The sequence below is a fragment of the Anomaloglossus baeobatrachus genome, chromosome 9 (assembly GCF_048569485.1).
Source record: "Anomaloglossus baeobatrachus isolate aAnoBae1 chromosome 9, aAnoBae1.hap1, whole genome shotgun sequence".
Classification (NCBI taxonomy): Eukaryota; Metazoa; Chordata; class Amphibia; order Anura; family Aromobatidae; genus Anomaloglossus; species Anomaloglossus baeobatrachus.
Window position 1 is genome coordinate 81993665 of NC_134361.1, and position 19862 is coordinate 82013526.

At 51.6% G+C, this 19862-nt stretch overlaps 1 protein-coding gene across 1 annotated transcript in view; it reads left to right on the forward strand.

The window, feature by feature from the left end:
- The first annotated feature begins 3945 nt into the window (after window positions 1-3945).
- LOC142251223 (A-kinase anchor protein 17B-like) overlaps window positions 3946-19862 on the forward strand; it is a 52037-nt gene continuing 36120 nt past the window's right edge. Inside the window, exon 1 of the mRNA XM_075323827.1 lies at window positions 3946-4105. The gene's annotated coding sequence lies outside the window, so the exon portion shown is untranslated. The remainder of the gene's footprint in view (window positions 4106-19862) is intronic.

Here is a 19862-nt window from a genome sequence, read left to right on the forward strand (position 1 = left end):
TCTTATATTACCAATGCCTTTTGTTCCTATAGCAACCAATCACAGCTCCTACTAATAACCTGTAGTTCCAACCTCCATTTACTTTAATGGAGGCATGTTTTTTGGAGAGTAACTGTAAAGCGCGGGGTTAAAGTTTCCTGTCAAAACATAGTCTACGACGTTCCCTGGGTCACATGAGGTGTCTGTGCAAAATTTCGTGATTGTAAATGCGACCGTGCGGATACACTTTTCGCTTCACTTTTTCCCCATTATGTAGATAGGGGCAAAATTGATTGGTAAATTGGAAGGCGCGGGGTTAAAATTTAGCCTCACAACATAGCCTATGACGCTCTCGGGGTCCAGACGTGTGAGTGTGCAAAATTTTGTGGCTGTAGCTGCAACGGTGCAGATGCCACTGCCGGACATACATACATACATACATACATACATACATACATACATACATACATACATACATACACACACACACACACACACACACACACACAGCTTTATATATTAGATTGGGTAGAACTGAGTTAATTACATAAGTCCGGCCCTCAAACCATCCCAATTTTTCATGAGAAAATTAATTGCCCACTCCCTGGATGGAGACACCCAGGCCCAGGCATGTACTCAGTAGTCAGCATTAGGATGGAGACACCCAGCCATGTACTCAGTAGTCAGCATTAGGATGGAGACACCCAGGCACGTACTCAGTAGCCAGCATTAGGATGGAGACACCCAGGCATGTACTCAGTAGCCAGCATTAGGATGGAGACACCCAGGCACGTACTCAGTAGCCAGCATTAGGATGGAGACACCCAGGCATGTACTCAGTAGTCAGCATTAGGATGGAGACACCCAGGCATGTACTCAGTAGTCAGCATTAGGATGGAGACACCCAGGCATGTACTCAGTAGCCAGCATTAGGATGGAGACACCCAGGCATGTACTCAGTAGCCAGCATTAGGATGGAGACACCCAGGCATGTACTTACTAGTCAGCATTAGGATGGAGACACCCAGGCCCAGGCATGTACTCAGTAGTCAGCATTAGGATGGAGACACCCAGGCATGTACTCAGTAGTCAGCATTAGGATGGAGACACCCAGGCATGTACTCAGTAGCCAGCATTAGGATGGAGACAACCAGGCATGTACTCAGTAGTCAGCATTAGGATGGAGACACCCAGGCATGTACTCAGTAGCCAGCATTAGGATGGAGACACCCAGGCATGTACTCAGTAGCCAGCATTAGGATGGAGACACCCAGGCATGTACTCAGTAGTCAGCATTAGGATGGAGACACCCAGGCATGTACTCAGTAGTCAGCATTAGGATGGAGACACCCAGGCATGTACTCAGTAGCCAGCATTAGGATGGAGACACCCAGGCATGTACTCAGTAGTCAGCATTAGGATGGAGACACCCAGGCATGTACTCAGTAGCCAGCATTAGGTTGGAGACACCCAGGCATGTACTCAGTAGCCAGCATTAGGTTGGAGACACCCAGGCATGTACTCAGTAGCCAGCATTAGGATGGAGACACCCAGGCATGTACTCAGTAGCCAGCATTAGGATGGAGACACCCAGGCATGTACTCAGTAGCCAGCATTAGGATGGAGACACCCAGGCATGTACTCAGTAGTCAGCATTAGGATGGAGACACCCAGGCATGTACTCAGTAGCCAGCATTAGGATGGAGACACCCAGGCATGTACTCAGTAGCCAGCATTAGGATGGAGACACCCAGGCATGTACTCAGTAGTCAGCATTAGGATGGAGACACCCAGGCATGTACTCAGTAGCCAGCATTAGGATGGAGACACCCAGGCATGTACTCAGTAGTCAGCATTAGGATGGAGACACCCAGGCATGTACTCAGTAGTCAGCATTAGGATGGAGACACCCAGGCATGTACTCAGTAGCCAGCATTAGGATGGAGACACCCAGGCATGTACTCAGTAGTCAGCATTAGGATGGAGACACCCAGGCATGTACTCAGTAGTCAGCATTAGGATGGAGACACCCAGGCATGTACTCAGTAGCCAGCATTAGGATGGAGACACCCAGGCACGTACTCAGTAGCCAGCATTAGGATGGAGACACCCAGGCATGTACTCAGTAGTCAGCATTAGGATGGAGACACCCAGGCATGTACTCAGTAGTCAGCATTAGGATGGAGACACCCAGGCATGTACTCAGTAGCCAGCATTAGGATGGAGACACCCAGGCATGTACTCAGTAGCCAGCATTAGGATGGAGACACCCAGGCATGTACTTACTAGTCAGCATTAGGATGGAGACACCCAGGCCCAGGCATGTACTCAGTAGTCAGCATTAGGATGGAGACACCCAGGCATGTACTCAGTAGTCAGCATTAGGATGGAGACACCCAGGCATGTACTCAGTAGCCAGCATTAGGATGGAGACAACCAGGCATGTACTCAGTAGTCAGCATTAGGATGGAGACACCCAGGCATGTACTCAGTAGCCAGCATTAGGATGGAGACACCCAGGCATGTACTCAGTAGCCAGCATTAGGATGGAGACACCCAGGCATGTACTCAGTAGTCAGCATTAGGATGGAGACACCCAGGCATGTACTCAGTAGTCAGCATTAGGATGGAGACACCCAGGCATGTACTCAGTAGCCAGCATTAGGATGGAGACACCCAGGCATGTACTCAGTAGTCAGCATTAGGATGGAGACACCCAGGCATGTACTCAGTAGCCAGCATTAGGTTGGAGACACCCAGGCATGTACTCAGTAGCCAGCATTAGGTTGGAGACACCCAGGCATGTACTCAGTAGCCAGCATTAGGATGGAGACACCCAGGCATGTACTCAGTAGCCAGCATTAGGATGGAGACACCCAGGCATGTACTCAGTAGCCAGCATTAGGATGGAGACACCCAGGCATGTACTCAGTAGCCAGCATTAGGATGGAGACACCCAGGCATGTACTCAGTAGTCAGCATTAGGATGGAGACACCCAGGCATGTACTCAGTAGCCAGCATTAGGATGGAGACACCCAGGCATGTACTCAGTAGCCAGCATTAGGATGGAGACACCCAGGCATGTACTCAGTAGTCAGCATTAGGATGGAGACACCCAGGCATGTACTCAGTAGCCAGCATTAGGATGGAGACACCCAGGCATGTACTCAGTAGTCAGCATTAGGATGGAGACACCCAGGCATGTACTCAGTAGTCAGCATTAGGATGGAGACACCCAGGCATGTACTCAGTAGCCAGCATTAGGATGGAGACACCCAGGCATGTACTCAGTAGTCAGCATTAGGATGGAGACACCCAGGCATGTACTCAGTAGTCAGCATTAGGATGGAGACACCCAGGCATGTACTCAGTAGCCAGCATTAGGATGGAGACACCCAGGCATGTACTTACTAGTCAGCATTGGGGTGGACATGATTTTGCCCCTGAATATTGGGACACAAATAAGAAAATGGAGCAATAAAGCGGTTCCATATTTTTAAAAGTTCTGTCCTCAATTTCATGTTTTCTTTAGCTCCAATACATTTTGGGGAGTGCTTTAAAGTGCCAAAACTTACAAGGTGTATTTAACATTTGCACAAATTTCAGACATTTTCCAAAATTTGGGATTTCAGTAAGTATGCTCCTCTAAACTGTGCACTCTGGAGATGACAGGGTTAAATAATCCCAGACTGCTGAGAAGTTTATAAGCAGCGTCCTCATTATTAACTCTTTCCTTCCCAGATCGCTCAGTTTAGAGGACACATGGGCTCCAACACGTGAACTTTGCATCAGATGTCCATTAGTGCACGCTCCGGAGCAGTCTGCATGTGCACGATACCCGTGCGTATTCTGCTGCAGAATATAGGCTGCTCTTGCTGCAGCACTTCCTTATATTGTCCAGCAGAGGGAGTGTTTCCTCACTTGTTTTATGTCCATGCGTTGTGAAGCTGCCTGCACCTCTGTGTCACAAACTGACGATACTATACAAGAAAAGGGCAGAGGGTGACATGTGAACTGCGTCCTAAGCCTGTGCCTGGAGGACGGCGCCGGCTGCGGCCCTTAGGTGGGGCATTAGTGGGCTGTCAGGCTGAGGAGCCCCGGACTGAGCCAAGCAACAGCTGTCAGGTGAGTGGGAGCCCTGTCAGCAGAGTATACAGGGGGAGCGCCCTCTATAGGCGGTTCTATGTATTGCAGATGTGCTCTGTACTGACTACGTGTACATAATGACCTGTATTTTGGCTGTAGTAATGCACAGCGCATACTGTGTTTGTTGTTTGCTTTCTACAATCGGAGATATGAGGCACAAATGGCGGCCAGATCATCCATAGCCGGTGACTGCCACCTGTTAGGAAGTATTAAGTATATGGTGGCAGTGTGTCATCTCTTACATGTTCACACGTTGCTTTTTTTTTTTTTTTGATGCAGCAAAAACTGTGCTCTTGGCAGTAAAAAAGCAGTTTTTTTGCTGTGATTTGTCTATAGTACATGTTTAGTTTCATTCACCACAAAAGTAGCAAAAAACGCAGCTGTGTTTTTGCACTCATTGCTTTCAATGATGTAAAAAGCTGCAAAAACGCCTCAGTTTTCCATTTCAGTCAGGGGGGAAAAAAGCAAGTGTGGGTGCATGAGATTTGTGGAATCTCAGTGTGACGCCCCTGGACTATTCAGGTCATCACAGGGTTCTGCACAATCCGCCCTCCCCGTGCAGGACTCAACCCCCCCCCTCCCCGTGCAGGACTCAACCCCCCCCTCCCCGTGCAGGACTCAACCCCCCCATGGTTCTGGGTCTCCATCCTGCAGTACTGCCTCCACCAGCATTCACTAATCCTAGATACACTTTGCACCGCATCTGTCCGGCACACCAGTGAGCTGCTTAAGCAGGAATAGGGCCGCCCACCTAGGGGTCAGACAGAGTGGTGTCAGTAGAGTTGAGTGGTAGCCCTCGAGCTGTGAGGAGCTCTGCGGAAGCTTGGAGTTGTAGCTCCCAGGGGAGGAGTAAACTAGGTCGCAGACGGTGGTAGAGGAGTCGGACCCCCGGTCGCAGGGGATTGAGACTAGGTGCCTGGGACCCGTCAAGGAGGACGGTCAGCAGCCTGGTTATATTACCAGTCCGGGACCGAAGGCACGACTGAGTATACAGACCCTAGGTCGGGGAGAAGCTTCAGGCGACCCAGCAATTAACCTGCGGAGAACAGGGCCGTTATGGATAGTTCCCACCAGCTCAGAGATCGGGGGCACTAGCGCAACGAGGGGGATAGGGCTTTCCAAACAAGCGGCCCACTGAAATCTCAAGTGTGAACCCTGACTGCAGGCTCCTTCACTTAGCCATAGTGGGGAGCGGGACCCGGAAAGCTCCAAGCTACTAGACCACAACGGACAATCTAAAACTTAGTGCCAAGAGGCAGGTTACGGACCACCAGGCAGTACTGTAGGGGATGGGACACCGACGAGCTCCCCTCGAGAGGCAATGGCGTTCAGAGACTTGGTTTACCCTGTTGTCAATGTTTGCTTCATTGCTGAGTGAGTACCCGACTGACCACTGCACTGCGTTCCCGCATCTCACCCTTCAGAGTCCCGGGGCCTACCCCTACCCAGGGGCGGACTGGGGTGTCTGGGGCTCACCAGGGGAATTGACTCCAGGGGCCCACCCTACAGCTAAATATAAACACCCATTAGCGTTCTCCCCGTTATTGTGTCGCTTTGACTGTATACACAGGCGGCTCCTGCACATCTATATTGTGCACCATAACTGGGATGTACAATTATAGTAGTTTGCAGTAATGGGGTCTTTGGTGAAAACAAGTTATCACAGATCCACAGGGTAGGTTGGTGATAACTTATTGATCGGTGGAACCAGACCAGTGGAAACCGCACCGATAGGAAGATTGGGGAACTTTTTGCAGCGGCAGTTGGAGTGTGTGACCGCAGATCCATTCATCCTCTGTGGGGTGGGATGTGTGACCGCAGCTTCATTCATCCTCTGTGGGGTGGCATGTGTGACCGCAGCTCCATTCATCCTCTATGGAGCAGCCAGATAATAACAAGCGCAGCGCTCGCAGCCAATGAGGGAATTAATGGATCAGGGGTCGAGTCGGACACGAGCTCCAGTGTAATTGGGGATAAAAGTTGCACGATCGGTGCAGGTCCCAGCAATCACACCCCACTGATGAATAAGTTATCACTTATCCTTAGGCCACGTTCACACTTTCAGTATTTGGTCAGTATCTTACATCAGTATTTGTAGCCAAATCTAGAAGTGGGTGATAAATACAGAAGTGGTGCTCGTGTTTCTATTACACTTTCTCTGATTTTACCGCTCCTGGTTTTGGCTTCAAATACTGAGGTAAAAAACTCACTGAATACTCAACATGTGCACGTGGCCTTAGTAAAGGAGATTACTTGTTTTCACTGGAGAACCTCTGTAAGTGCATATTTACTGCAGTGTAATAGTCACAGGACAGGGAGGGGTTAAATGTTTAAGTATTTAATTTCTACTGGAAATAATCTCCCCTTTATAGAGAGAAAAAGTAACCTCACACAATCCACTATACCAAAACCAATAATACCATATACAAAGGGGAAATACCGCCACACCGTGACCAGACCACATATTACCACCAAACAGTGACCAAATACAGCCACATACATCCTCACCTATTGTACCATCACCCATTCCCTGTAGACTGTGAGCCCTCGCGGGCAGGGTCCTCTCTCCTCCTATACCAGTCTGTCTTGTACTGTTAATGATTGTTGTACGTATACCCTCTTTCACTTGTAAAGCGCCATGGAATAAATGGCGCTATAATAATAAATAATAATAATAATAATAACATACAAGGGAGAAATACCACCACACCGTGACCAGACCACAAAGTGACCGAATAATACCACATACAAGGGAGAAATACCGCGACACTATGACCAGATAACATACTACCAACACACATTGATCAACAGCAACCACATACCAGAGAGTAATACCACCACATCATAATTAGACCACACAGTAACCGAATATTACCACATACAAGGCAGAAATACCGCAACATTATAACAACACCACATAATGACCGACTATAACTACATACAAGAAAGTAATACCGCCACACCATAATCAGACCACATAGTGACCGAATACAACCACACACACGGGAGAAATACCGTGACACTATTACCACACCACATAATGACCAAATAATACCACACACGAGACAAATATCAGTACAACATGACCAGACGACATATTACTACTACACAAGGACATATAATACTATAATAATGATCATGAATAAAAACTACAATGCTAATAACACTAATATTATCATCAGTGCCATAATGCACATGAGCTCTGTTTATAGTATATAGGTAATACAGTGCTCACCAGTGACATTATACACAGGAGCTCTGTATACAGTGTACATGTAACACACTGACTTACCAGTGACGTCTCTAGCTGACTTTATTCATCTTCACATTTTTTCTTCATCCGGCGCTGACCGCCATCACTTCTTCCTGCCATGATGCGACTCTGCAGAAAATAACAGTCACCTATAGCCAATCACTCCCAGAGCACATTTCTCACTATTTCCCCAATTTCTACACCACGTCAGACTCTTGTTCCCCCATTGGAGACAGTATCCTCAAAATTAACTTATTTCATCAGTAATAATGTCCCCTAATTTACCCCTACAGTAATTATACCCCACGTGCCACCATAAGCTAATAATGTATGTCCCTCATTCTGGCCCCTTTTATTTAATAATATCTGGGGGAACAAGGGGAATCAGAAGGGGCTGTTAATTGCTTCCTGCACAAAATATCCCCCACACACACTGCTCCTCTCCAAGATAGCCCCACAAAGTGACCCTTTCCAAAATGTCCCCCAAAACTTGCCCTTTCTATAATCTCTCCCCCAACTACATCCCTGTATAAATTCCCCCCCTCCTCATTATACTATGCTGCCTTCCACAATCTTTGATGCCTCATGATGTCCCCCATTGCCCTATAATGTCCCAATTTCTTTCATAATGTCCCCCACTGACCTATAATGCCCCAATTTGCTTGATAGTGTCCCCCACTGCCCTATAGTGTCCCCCACTGCCCTATAGTGTCCCCCACTGCCCTATAATGTCCCTATTTCTTTCATAACGTCACCCACTGCCCTATAGTGTCCCCCACTGACCCATAATATGCTCCATAAAGTCCACCACTGCTTCTTAATGCCCTTTGTAAAATAACATTGCTCCTCCCCCACCCGCAGCCCCTCATATAAAAGTACATCTTCGGCTCCTCTGGAGCGCTTACCTGTGCCTGCGCGTCCTCCTCTTCATCCCTGCAGCTGCGGCCCGGTGATGAGGATGTCTGTGCAGGACTGAGGCAGAGGAGTGCGCCTCAGTCCTGTCGCGTCCTCCTCCTCTGCAGCTCCGGTCCCTGTGATGATGTCCCGTCGTGGTGCAGGGCTGAGCAGCGATGCTCTGCCTCCTGTCACCGGTCGCACTGTACAAATGTATGCACGCCTGAAAGACACGCATACATCTGAATACCGGCGCGGATGGAGGAGCGGCAGATGGGAGAGGGCAGCGGCGGATGGAGGGGCGGCGGATGAAGGAGCGGCGGAGGATGGGAGAGGGCGCAGCGGATGGGGGAGCGGCGGAGGATGGGAGAGGGCGCAGCGGATGCAGGCGCGGTGGAGGATGGGAGAGGGCGCAGCGGATGCAGGAGCGGCGGAGGATGGGAGAGGGCGCAGCGGATGCAGGCGCGGTGGAGGATGGGAGAGGGCGCAGCGGATGCAGGCACAGCGGAGGATGGGAGAGGGCGCAGCGGATGGGAGAAGGCAGCGGCGGATGGAGGAGCGGCGGAGGATGGGAGAAGGCGCAGCGGATGCAGGAGCGGCGGAGGATGGGAGAAGGCGCAGCGGATGCAGGAGCGGCGGAGGATGGGAGAAGGCGCAGCGGATGCAGGAGCGGCGGAGGATGGGAGAAGGCACAGCAGATGGGAGAGGGCAGAGGTAGATGGAGGAGCAGCGGAGGATGGGAGAGGGTGCAACGGATGCAGGTGCGGCGGAGTAAGGGGGAAGTGAGATTGAGGATAGCTACCTTACGGGATGGATCTAGGCAGCAGGCTCACAGCAGATGGAGGAGGCAGCAGATGGAGGAGGGTTAGAGGGGGCAGCAGATGAAGAGGATGGGACAGGGTGGGCAGCAGGTCAGGGAGGGGGACAGCGGCAGATGGGGAGAGCGGTGACGAATGGAGGGGGGGCAGCAGATAGAAGAGGGTGGCGGCTGAAAGGCGGCGGGCGGCAGAAAGGGGGCAGTGGCGGCGGCAGAAAGGGGGCAGTGGCGGCGGCAGAAAGAGGGCAGTGGCGGCGGCGGCAGAAAGAGGGCAGTGGCGGCGGAGGCAGAAAGGGGGGGGCGGCTATAACTTACTGATGGGGCACGCACAGTGATCGCTTTCCTCAGCTGCCTTCCACAGACGGACTGAAGGTGAGGGGAGCGGTCACTGGCCCCAGATCCACGGTGATTGGAGAGATCGGTCACAAGGCCGGTCTCTCCAATCAGAGCAGGGAGAGGGTGAAACAGAGGTCACCCAGCTCCAGCCAATGATCGATGCTATAGCTGCACTGATTATGGCTGGATTTCAATGTTACAGCCTTTTTCAATGGCTAAACATTACAGTGGCTGTGATTGGCTGAACAGCGTTCGTCAGCCAATCACAGCCTCCGTAGGTCCGGGGAGGAGGCACCACCCCTCCTGAGCTCCCCTTCTCCCCGAATCTAAGGTTTTTGCAAACCCATAGCAGCCACCGGGGCTCCGGGACCGCGATTTCACAATGACGCACTGGGTACGTCATGGGTCCTTAAGTACCACGGAACCATGACGTACACAGTTCATCATGGTTACCAACATAACTTAATACAGAGAACCGGATCGCAGGAGCCGTTTATTGTCGGTTCGAGGAACCAGCTGCTATTTTAACAACCGATTCTCCCGAACCGGACAGAACCGGCTGAATCCCACCCCTGGATGGGATGGTGAAGACGGATGGAGCACTATCTGGGGACCCCTGGCCTGGGGATGGCCCCAGGCAGGTGACTGGTAAGTTAAAAAGCCCCCCGGCACCCCTCCCCGGGGCCCCAGCTCGGTCCCCTGGGCCCCCGCACCCCTTCCCGGGGCCCCCGCTCGCTTCCCTGGGCCCCCGCCTTCTATACTCCCGTGCTGCTGCTCCTGCAGCCTGGCCTGGGGCGACGCCGGGTCCGTCTTTCGCAGCGCGATGCTGCCACGCTCTGCGCAGAGAAGTCAGAGCGACAGTGACAGCAGGCAGAGCAGAGAGATCGCTCTCCCTGCTTGCCGCTGCAGAGGGAATGGGATTGTCACTAATCATATCGGCAATGTGCCGATATGATTAGTGAAATTACCGGCCGGGGGGGCCTCTCACACATATCCATAGGGGCCCAGGGGGTATAGGGGGGCAGGGCCTAAGGGGCGTGGCCATCAATAGCAGGGGCCCACTGGGGGTTCTCCCGACCTCCTGGTGGGCCAGTCCGCCCCTGCCCCTACCCGTGGAGGGTGACGACATCTACCTGCCCCACTCCATCACCCCGGGTACTCCCAACGGCAGCGGCGGTACTCCCAATTACCACACACCACGGGTGGTGTCACGAACTACACCAAATCCCTTGTAAATACTCCCTTTCCATATGAGTGTGGCCCCTAAGCCCCCGGGTCCGGAGACCCTCGAGCCACGAACGATCACCACCCCTGGATCCGAGCAGTTCGATTTGCTGCAGGGGCAGCACAACAGCTTTTCTTGGTTCTGTAAAAAGCAGCTTTTAATTTACAAAAAACATGCAAAAAAGCAATGTGTAAACATAGCCTTAAGGGGGCTTTACACGCTACGACATCGCTAATGCGAACTCGTTGGGGTCACGGATTTTGTGACGCACATCCGGCCGCATTAGCGATGCCGTTGCGTGTGACACCTATGAGCGATTTTGCATCGTTGCAAAAACGTGCAAAATCGCTCATCGGTGACACGGGGGTCCATTCTCAAAAATCATTACTGCAGCAGTAACGAGGTTGTTCCTCGTTCTTGCGGCAGCACACATCGCTCCGTGTAACAGCGCAGGAACGAGGAACCTCTCCTTACCTGCCTCCCGGCCACAATGCGGAAGGAAGGAGGTGACGGATGTTACGTCCCGCTCATCTCCGCTTCTATTGGGCGGCGGTTCAGTGACGCAGCTGTGACGACGCTGAACAAACCGCCCCCTTAGAAAGGAGGTGGTTCGCCGGTCACAGCGACGTCGCCGGGCAGGTAAGTACGTGTGACTGGTCCGGGCGATGTTGTGCGACACGGGCAGTGATTTGCCCGTGTCGCACAACAGATGGGGGTGGGTACCCACGCTCGCGATATCGGTACCGATATCGAAGCGTGTAAAGCGGCCTTTACTGGGGAGCATCAGGCAATATTGTAGGTACTGATAGGAGGGAATTCAGAAAATGCTTTTATTCCAGTTTTCTGGCTTAGATGTTGCATGTAAATGCTGAGCTGCAGTTGCTGCAACATTTGCATTTTTCATGGGCCATGGCACTTTTATAAAGAGGATGGGCCTCATGGGAGTGGGACAAGCAAAGCCTCAAACCATGGCCTGACCACAGGTGTCTGACAATGGATCAATTTTTTTATCTCTGTGACAAAAAGGAGTAGCAGGTGAGATGTCCAAGCTCCTTTTTTTTTTTTTTCTTTATCTATGGTGAAATATTTGAGTGGGCCCCTAACCAGGTAACCATGTTCACAACTATGGTGCTGCCCCCTAATTACGGGGCCATGAGAACCTCAGCACATGAGAACCGCTCTGTTATTGAAAATAAATCTCTATACAAACATTCCACTTGGACCAATATTACTCTATGGGGCAGCTCCCATGAGTGGACCGAAAAAACAGTCGGAGCATGCTTCGGGTGGAATGCGATCCGGTTTCACTCGCACCCATTCAAGTCTATGGGGCGAGAGAAACATCGCATTGCTCTCACGTTACTCGTGTAATGCGAGTGCAGTGCCATTGTCGCATCAGCCGGCAACAGAGGAGAAAGGGAGATAAAGCCCACCCTCCCTTCTGCAGCGCCGACTCTCCCCTCGGCAACTGTGGTCTGATCGCACGATCGGACCACAGTTGCCATGACACTTGGCTGCTGCTGTGCTGTGACGTGAGCAGAGTGTCATGTGAACACTCACACCAATCCCCATGTGGCCTCAGCTTAACACCGATATTACCGCCGCCACATGGTGACCACATATGGGGCTGCATATACAGTGGGGAAAAAATGTATTTAGTCGGCCACCAATTGTGCAAATTCTCCCACTTAACAAGATGAGGTTGGCCTGTAATTGACATCATAGGTAGATCACAACTATGAGAGACAAAATGAGAAATCCAGAAAATCATCTCGTCTGATCTGGCGAGATTTTTTTTTTGCAAATTTTATAGTGGAAAATAAGTATTTGGTCAATAACAAAAGTTCATCTCAATATTTTGTGATATCCTTTGTTGGCAAAGACAGAGGTCAAATGTTTTCACAAGGTTGGCACACACTGTTGGTGGTATGTTGGCCCATTCCTCCATGCAGATTTCCTCTATAGCAGTGTTCTTTTGGACCTGATGCTGAGCAACATGGAATTTCCACTCCCTCCAAAGGTTTTCAATGGGGTTGAGATCTGGAGACTAGCTAGGCCACTCCAGGACCTTCATATGCTTCTTATGAAGCCACTCCTTTGTTGCCCTGGCGGTGTGCTTGGGATCATTATCATGCTGAAAAACCCAGCCGCGTTTCATCTTCAATACCCTTGCTGATGGAAGGAGGTTTGCACTTAAAATCTAACGATACATGGCCCCATTCATTCTTTCATGTACACGGATCAGTCGTCCTGGTCCCTTTGCAGAGAAACAGCCCAAAAACATGATGTTGTCACCCCCATGCTTCACAGTAGGTATGGTGTTCTTTGGACTCAACTCAGCATTCTGTCTCCTCCAAACACAACGAGTTGTGTTTCTACTAAACAGTTCTACTTTGGTTTCATCAGACCATATGACATTCTCCCAATACTCTTCTGGATAATCCAAATGCTCTCTAGCAAACCTCAGACGGGCCCGGACATGTACTGGCTTGAGCAGGGGAACACGTCTGACACTGCAGGATCTGAGTCCCTGGCGGCATAGTGTGTTACTGATGGTAGCGTTTGTTACTGTGGTCCCAGCTCTATGCAGGTCATTCACTAGGTCCCCCCATGTGGTTCTGGGATTTTTTGCGCACAAATCTTGTGATCATTTTGACCCCACGGGGTAAGATCTTGCATGGAGCCGCAGATAGAGGGAGATTATCAGTGGTCTTGTATGTCTTCCATTTTCTTATTATTGTTCCCACAGTTGATTTCATCACACCAAGCTGCTTACCCTTTGCAAATTCAGTCTTTCCAGCCTTGTGCAGGGCTACAATTTTGTTTCTGGTGTCCTTCGACAGCTGTTTGGTCTTAACCATAGTGGAGTTTGGAGTGTGACTGTTTGAGGTTGCGGACAGGTGTCTTTTATACTGATAACAAGTTCAAACAGGTGCCATTACTACAGGTAATGAGTGGAGGACAGAGGAGCCTCTTAAAGAAGAAGTTACAGGTCTGTGAGAGCCAGAAATCTTGCATGTTTTTAGATGACTAAATACTTGTTTTCCACCATAAGTTGCAAAAAAAAAATCTTGCCAAATCAGACAAGATGATTTTCTGGATTTGTTTTCTCATTTTGTCTCTCATAGTTGTGGTCTACCTATGATGTCACTTACAGGCCAACCTCATCTTTTAAAGTAAGATAACATGCACAATTGGTAGTTGACCAAATACTTTTTTTTTTCCCCTACTGTACTATATGGAGGCCTATGGGTGTGCATTAAACAGTTTGTGGGCTGCATAATACATCATGAAGAACACCTTGTACATGGACTATGAGGGTGCATTATAATACAAGAAGGACTATAGGATGCATTATAATAAATGGAGGACTATGGGGTGAATTATAGTACAGGGAGGATTATGCGGGTGCATTCTAATATATTAAGGGTTATGTGGGACTCATTATACTATATGGGGGCTATTATAGTATTTGGAGAACTATTTATGAGGAGGGACAATGATAAAAGCATGGGATGGAAAAGTTTGTGCTGAGGGAAAGAGGCTCTTTCCCTCAGTACCCAGCTTTCCCATGCTCTCATATCATGGGAAAGCTGGGTGTTGAGGGAAAGATGTGTAGCAGAGCATGGGGAAGCTGGGTGCTGAGGGAAAGATGTGTAGCAGAACATGGGGAAGCTGGGTGCTAAGGACAAGATGGATATCAGAACATAGGAAAACGGAGTGATGATAGAGGGATTTCCGATCATGGGAAACATGGGTGCTGAAGGAAAGAGCTACGTGCATAATTATCCCATACCCCGAGTATCAGCATCATTATTCTGTACCCAGAGTGTCGGTGTACGGTTCAGGGGGCCCATCAAACTCTAGTTACGCCACTGGCCCACATTTTCCCTATACAAAGTATAATGAGCCCACAGCTATACACAGTGTGTGATGGGCCCACAGCTTTCCCTATACACAGTATAATGAGCCCACAGCTCCTCTATACAACAGCACCCCATATACAATATAATGGTCTCAACAGTAGTCACCACACATTACAATGGCCTCAACAGTAGCGTTAGCGTGCACACTTTATCATGGCCCCCACAGTAGACACCACAGTGTATAAAAACCCAAACAATGAGTCATCCCACACTTTTTGATGCCTGTACACTGTATGACTTAGGCTGGGTTCACACATAGCGACAGCGACGTCGCTATTTTCTGTGACGTAACAGCGACCTTGTAAGTCGCTGTTATGATCGCTGCTTAGCTGTCAAACACAGCGACGCAGCAGCGATCATAACATCGCTACATGTGCAGAGAGCAGGGAGCCGCGCACACTGCTTAGCGCTGGCTCCTTGCTCTCCTAGCTACAGTACACATCGGGTTAATTAACCCGATGTGTACTGCAGCTACATGTGCAGAGATCAGGGAGCCGCGCACACTGCTTAGCGCTGGCTCCCTGCTCTCCTAGCTACAGTACACATCGGGTTAATTACCTGATGTGTACTGCAGCTACATGTGCAGAGAGCAGGGAGCCGGCACTGGCAGCGAGCGTGGCGGAGGCTGGTAACGAAGGTAAATATCGGGTAACCAGGGAAAGGGCTTCCCTTGGTTACCCGATGTTTACCTTGATTACAGCTTACCGCAGCTGCCAGATGCCGGCTCCTGCTCCCTGCTCGCTTCATTTCGTCGCTGTCACACACAGCGATGTGTGCGTCACAGCGGGAGAGCGCCTTTGAAGAAAACGAACCAGGGCTGTGTGTAACGAGCAGTGATCTCACAGCAGGGGCCAGATCGCTGCTCAGTGTCACACACAGCGAGATCGTTAATGAGGTCACTGTTGCGTCACCAAAACCGTGACGTAGCAGCGATTTCGGTAGCGATCTCGCTATGTGTGAAGCACCCCTTAAAGCGACCTGTGGTTTACAGAATAGAGAACAATAGAGCAGAAAGACCATGACTCTCTCCTCTATCATAGAGCTGCATTGTGTCGGGTTGCTGCGCATGCCGATACAGTTAGCAGTGTTTGCACTGGGTTCGCCCCTTCTGTCCCCCGGTAGCTATGATTTATGTGTCCCCTGACTTAAGACTCTGACATTAGCAACACTATAGCTATACAGTAATAATAATCGCTCATAGTCTGCCATGTTGCTAAAAAATCTATATGGCACAGAAGCTTTTCTGCTTTTGAATGGTATAGTAGTGTAGTTTAGGACTTTATTTTAGGCAGCAAGAAGTTTCATCAAAATTTATCAGCCTCATGGATGCAAGAAAATCAGTTTTGCCATCTGCCAGGTGAAAGGACCTACGAATATGGATAAGTTAAATGTTATTGTGAGCCAAATTTATTCATTCTTTATGCCAGTCACAACTTAAATCCTCCATAAATGTTGTATTTAGGGGTTCATATTCAAGAAAAAACAATGAGTTTACCATACAGGATTAAGCTTCTTATTTGATCCTCTGGGCCCTCCCTATAGGTTTGGTGTAGCATAATATACATGCTGAGTGCTGCTCTCCCCTACTTGCTAACTAGCTATAGCGTAGACACTTTTGCTGTGAATTCCTCCTCCTGCGTCTTCTGACATGTGTGCCCTTTCCGTTATTTAAAAATCACGCCGCCATTACTGCTTTTTGCGGCGCATTTGCATTGCCACAGTAATGATGTCTTCAATAAAATGGCGCCGGAGTCCACGCATGTGTGTACCGCAGTCTCCGAAAACCATTTTATTGAACCACTGTGGAGAAGGCTATAAGTGGCAGGGGCGTGTGCGCAGATGTAAAAATAGACAAATCAGCGCACGCACTTATGTTGCTCATAATCTTCTCTGCAGTGAAATACAATGGCGCCTCCGATCCCGATGCACGTGTCGCGGGCGGGGAGGACGCCGCCGCTGCTGGTCGCTCGCCAACGCTCGGGTCCGGCGCTGCTGCGGCTGCTCGGTGGCTCAAGCGGTGGGCCGGATCCGGGGACTCGAGCGGCGCTCCTCACCCGTGAGTGAAAGGGGTGGTTGGTTTGGGGGATTTAGTCCGTGACTCCACCCACGGGTTGTGGTGAAGATGGGCACCACCGCTGCTGGTGACGGGGATCCCGGGAGCGATGGCAGGGAGCAGCTGAGATGTTGTTTTCCCCCTCCGTGGGTAGGGGTCGGTGGTCCCGGGGCCCGGTGGTGTGACGGGGAGGCAGGGTTGATGAGGTGCAGGGTTGCAGGGACAGCGCGGTGCGGTGCCAGATGGCACAGGTGTACTCACTCAGTAAGAGATGCACAAAGTCCTCGGTAAACCAAATGGCTGGATGGACTGGTCCCGCAGCCGGCTGCAGTGTCTCTCCCCGGACAGGTGATGGCGGCTGTCTTTCCCTGCACCTTGATGTACTTGTTTGACTACTATGGATCCCCAACGGTAGTCCGCTCCCCGGTGTATGGATGCCGTAGGAGCCCGTTTGCCCGCAGGCGCTGGCCCTTGGGTCTCTAGCCTTAGGCGGTAGCTGTATACCCTCACAGTGTGGGCGGTTGCCTTCTATCGGGTCTTTTTTTCTGTTAGGAAACCCCTGGGGTTCTGGTCACACTCGGATTTGACTATTGTCGGCGGCTCCAAGCCTGGTCGGGGTCCGATGGCCCTGCCTGTGTGTGCTGGCTTCACTTCGCTCCCCGGTCGGTACCGGCGGGCCAACGCCCGACCCCCGGTCCTACGGTTCCGCGTTGCTTCACCACTCTTGCAGATGGCCACCACCGTCTGCCAACCTTGCTGTCAGTGCCTGGGCCACAAACCCAGACACCCAAGTGTTTACTCCTCACTCTTCAAACTCCAACACTCAACTGTCACTTTTCCCGCCTCCAGGCCTGTGAACTCCTCGGTGGGTGGGGCCAAGCGCTTGGCTCCGCCCCACATGGTGTGGACATCAGACACTGGAGGGAGACAACAAGGGTTTTGTTTGGCTAATGTTACTGTCTAATGGGGGTGGGGGTGTTTGAATGTTATCTGTGATAACCTGGCTAGTCCAGGGCGCCACATTCCCCCTCGGTGAAATGCAGACCGTCCGCAGGCTGCCCGTCCATCACCGGTTTTATATATTTATTTTTTTTTTTCAAAAACTGTAAAACATAAATAACATTTAAACATTGTAAACATATAAGCATTTTTGTGAGGACACTTCAACGTTGCACATATAAAAACGTTTTTAATAACGGACGGACGGATGTTTTCCGCTCTCCCACCCAAGCAACCTAGCCCTGATGCTGCCCCTAAGAAGTGGGCAGCACCCCTTGACCCCAGTCCAGATTCAGGCTGCCCGAGTGGGAACGGGTACGGTTACTCGCACCCGGCTGTCACTTCAGGGGACCCCACGTCCAGGTGGACCCCTGACCCCCGGAGGATGGCCACCGGTCCTGGTGGTGGCCGGGCCCCAGCCTGCTCTGCTGCGGGCCCTTCCTCCAATCTGCCTCTCCGGAGGCGGCAACGGTTTCCATCCCATAAAACTATTTACAAGCCCACCAGTTCGTGGGTGGCCTGCCAGTTCTCGGCCATGTCCATGAGTAGTCTCTCATGCAGGTGGTGAACACATAGAGTCCCTCCGGGGACAACTTGCCGGAATAATCACACAGATAATCAGATGATCTTCGGTTGATTTTTGTCATTCACTCAAACTGCTGAGGGTCCCAACGGGGGACAACCTGCTTGCAACGGCGGACTGCTGCCACTATTGCTCACTTCCGTACTCCTCACCCGGCTCCATGTGAAGAAGCACGGGTGCCAGACCCTCCAGCGCACGGCAGGCGTGACGAGGAAGAGCTGCCCGGTATCCATTATTCCCGCTCCAAGGGATGTAAGTGGCCTCCATGTCATATGAGCCGCTGTCATCTGACTCCAGGGGGTTAATGGTGGGACCTGGCAGGTCGGTAACGGTTTCCAGCTGAGCCCAGACTCGTGGCTCCTCAGTGGCAAGTGACCCGTCGTTAGCCGGTGTACGGAGGCCCGCCCTCGGTTCTTCTAAATCAACCGCTCCAGCTATTGATTGGCTGGCGTCCTCTCGGGCCTCCGGGCCCTGGCGGGGCAGCACGGACTCCGCCACCTCCATCGGGGACGGCAGCCTGAGCGGGGCTGGGCGGGCGGTCAGCACAGGCGATGGGTCGGGCCCTGCTGGGGCCAGGGGTAGACCGGGTCCTTCAGCCGCAGCGGCCGGTCTTCTAGGGACACAAGGGCGTGGGTCACTCACCAGCTCCTCTAGCATGGCCTCTATTTCAAGCGCCCGCACGACCGCAGCCAGCTCCTCCATCTCAGCGGTCCAGCGATCTAGCAGGTCCCGTACTTGGGCCCGGTTATGACAGCACAGCAGCATCACTTGGGTATTCAGCCACGCTGCCGTCCCGGGGGCAGGCTTCGGAGACTCAGGCCTCTCGGGTGGTGCGGACATGCTGCAAGCGGCTTCCAGGAACCGGGTAGCTTGCAGAGTCCTGGCGTCCCTGCTTTCTATTGCCTCGGCTACATCAGGCAGACACACACCCGCCCCCCCTTGGTTCTCTTCAGCACTTCCATTTGTTGGTGGGCGGGGCTTCGCTTTCGCGCCTTCCCTGCTCGGAGAAGACGCTCGAGCGGGAGATTTTCGCGCCAAGACGGCGGCGCTTCAAAATTTTCAACCGGACACCACCGGCGGAGATCACAAGGCGCACTTCTACTGGTAAGTAGAGGGGTTCAATCCTGTTCGTGACGTCAAGTTGTCGCGGGCGGGGAGGACGCTGCCGCTGCTGGTCGCTTGCCAACGCTCGGGTCTGGCGCTGCTGCGGCTGCTCGGTGGGCCGGATCCGGGGACTCGAGTGGCGCTCCTCGCCCGTGAGTGAAAGGGGTGGTTGGTTTGGGGGATTTAGTCCGTGACGCCACCCACGGGTTGTGGTGAAGATGGGCACCACCGCTGCTGGTGACGGGGATCCCAGGAGTGATGGCAGGGAGCAGCTGGGATGTTGTTTTCCCCCTCCGTGGGTAGGGGTCGGTGGTCCCGGGGCCCGGTGGTGTGACAGGGAGGCAGGGTTGGTCAGGTGCAGGGTGGCAGGGACAGCGCGGCACGGTGCCGGATGGCACGGGTGTACTCACTCAGTAACAGATGCACAAAGTCCTCGGTAAACCAAACGGCTGGATGGACGGGTCCCGCAGCCGGCTGCAGTGTCTCTCCCCAGACAGGTGATAGCGGCTGTCTTTCCCTGCACCTTGATGTACTTGTTTGACTACT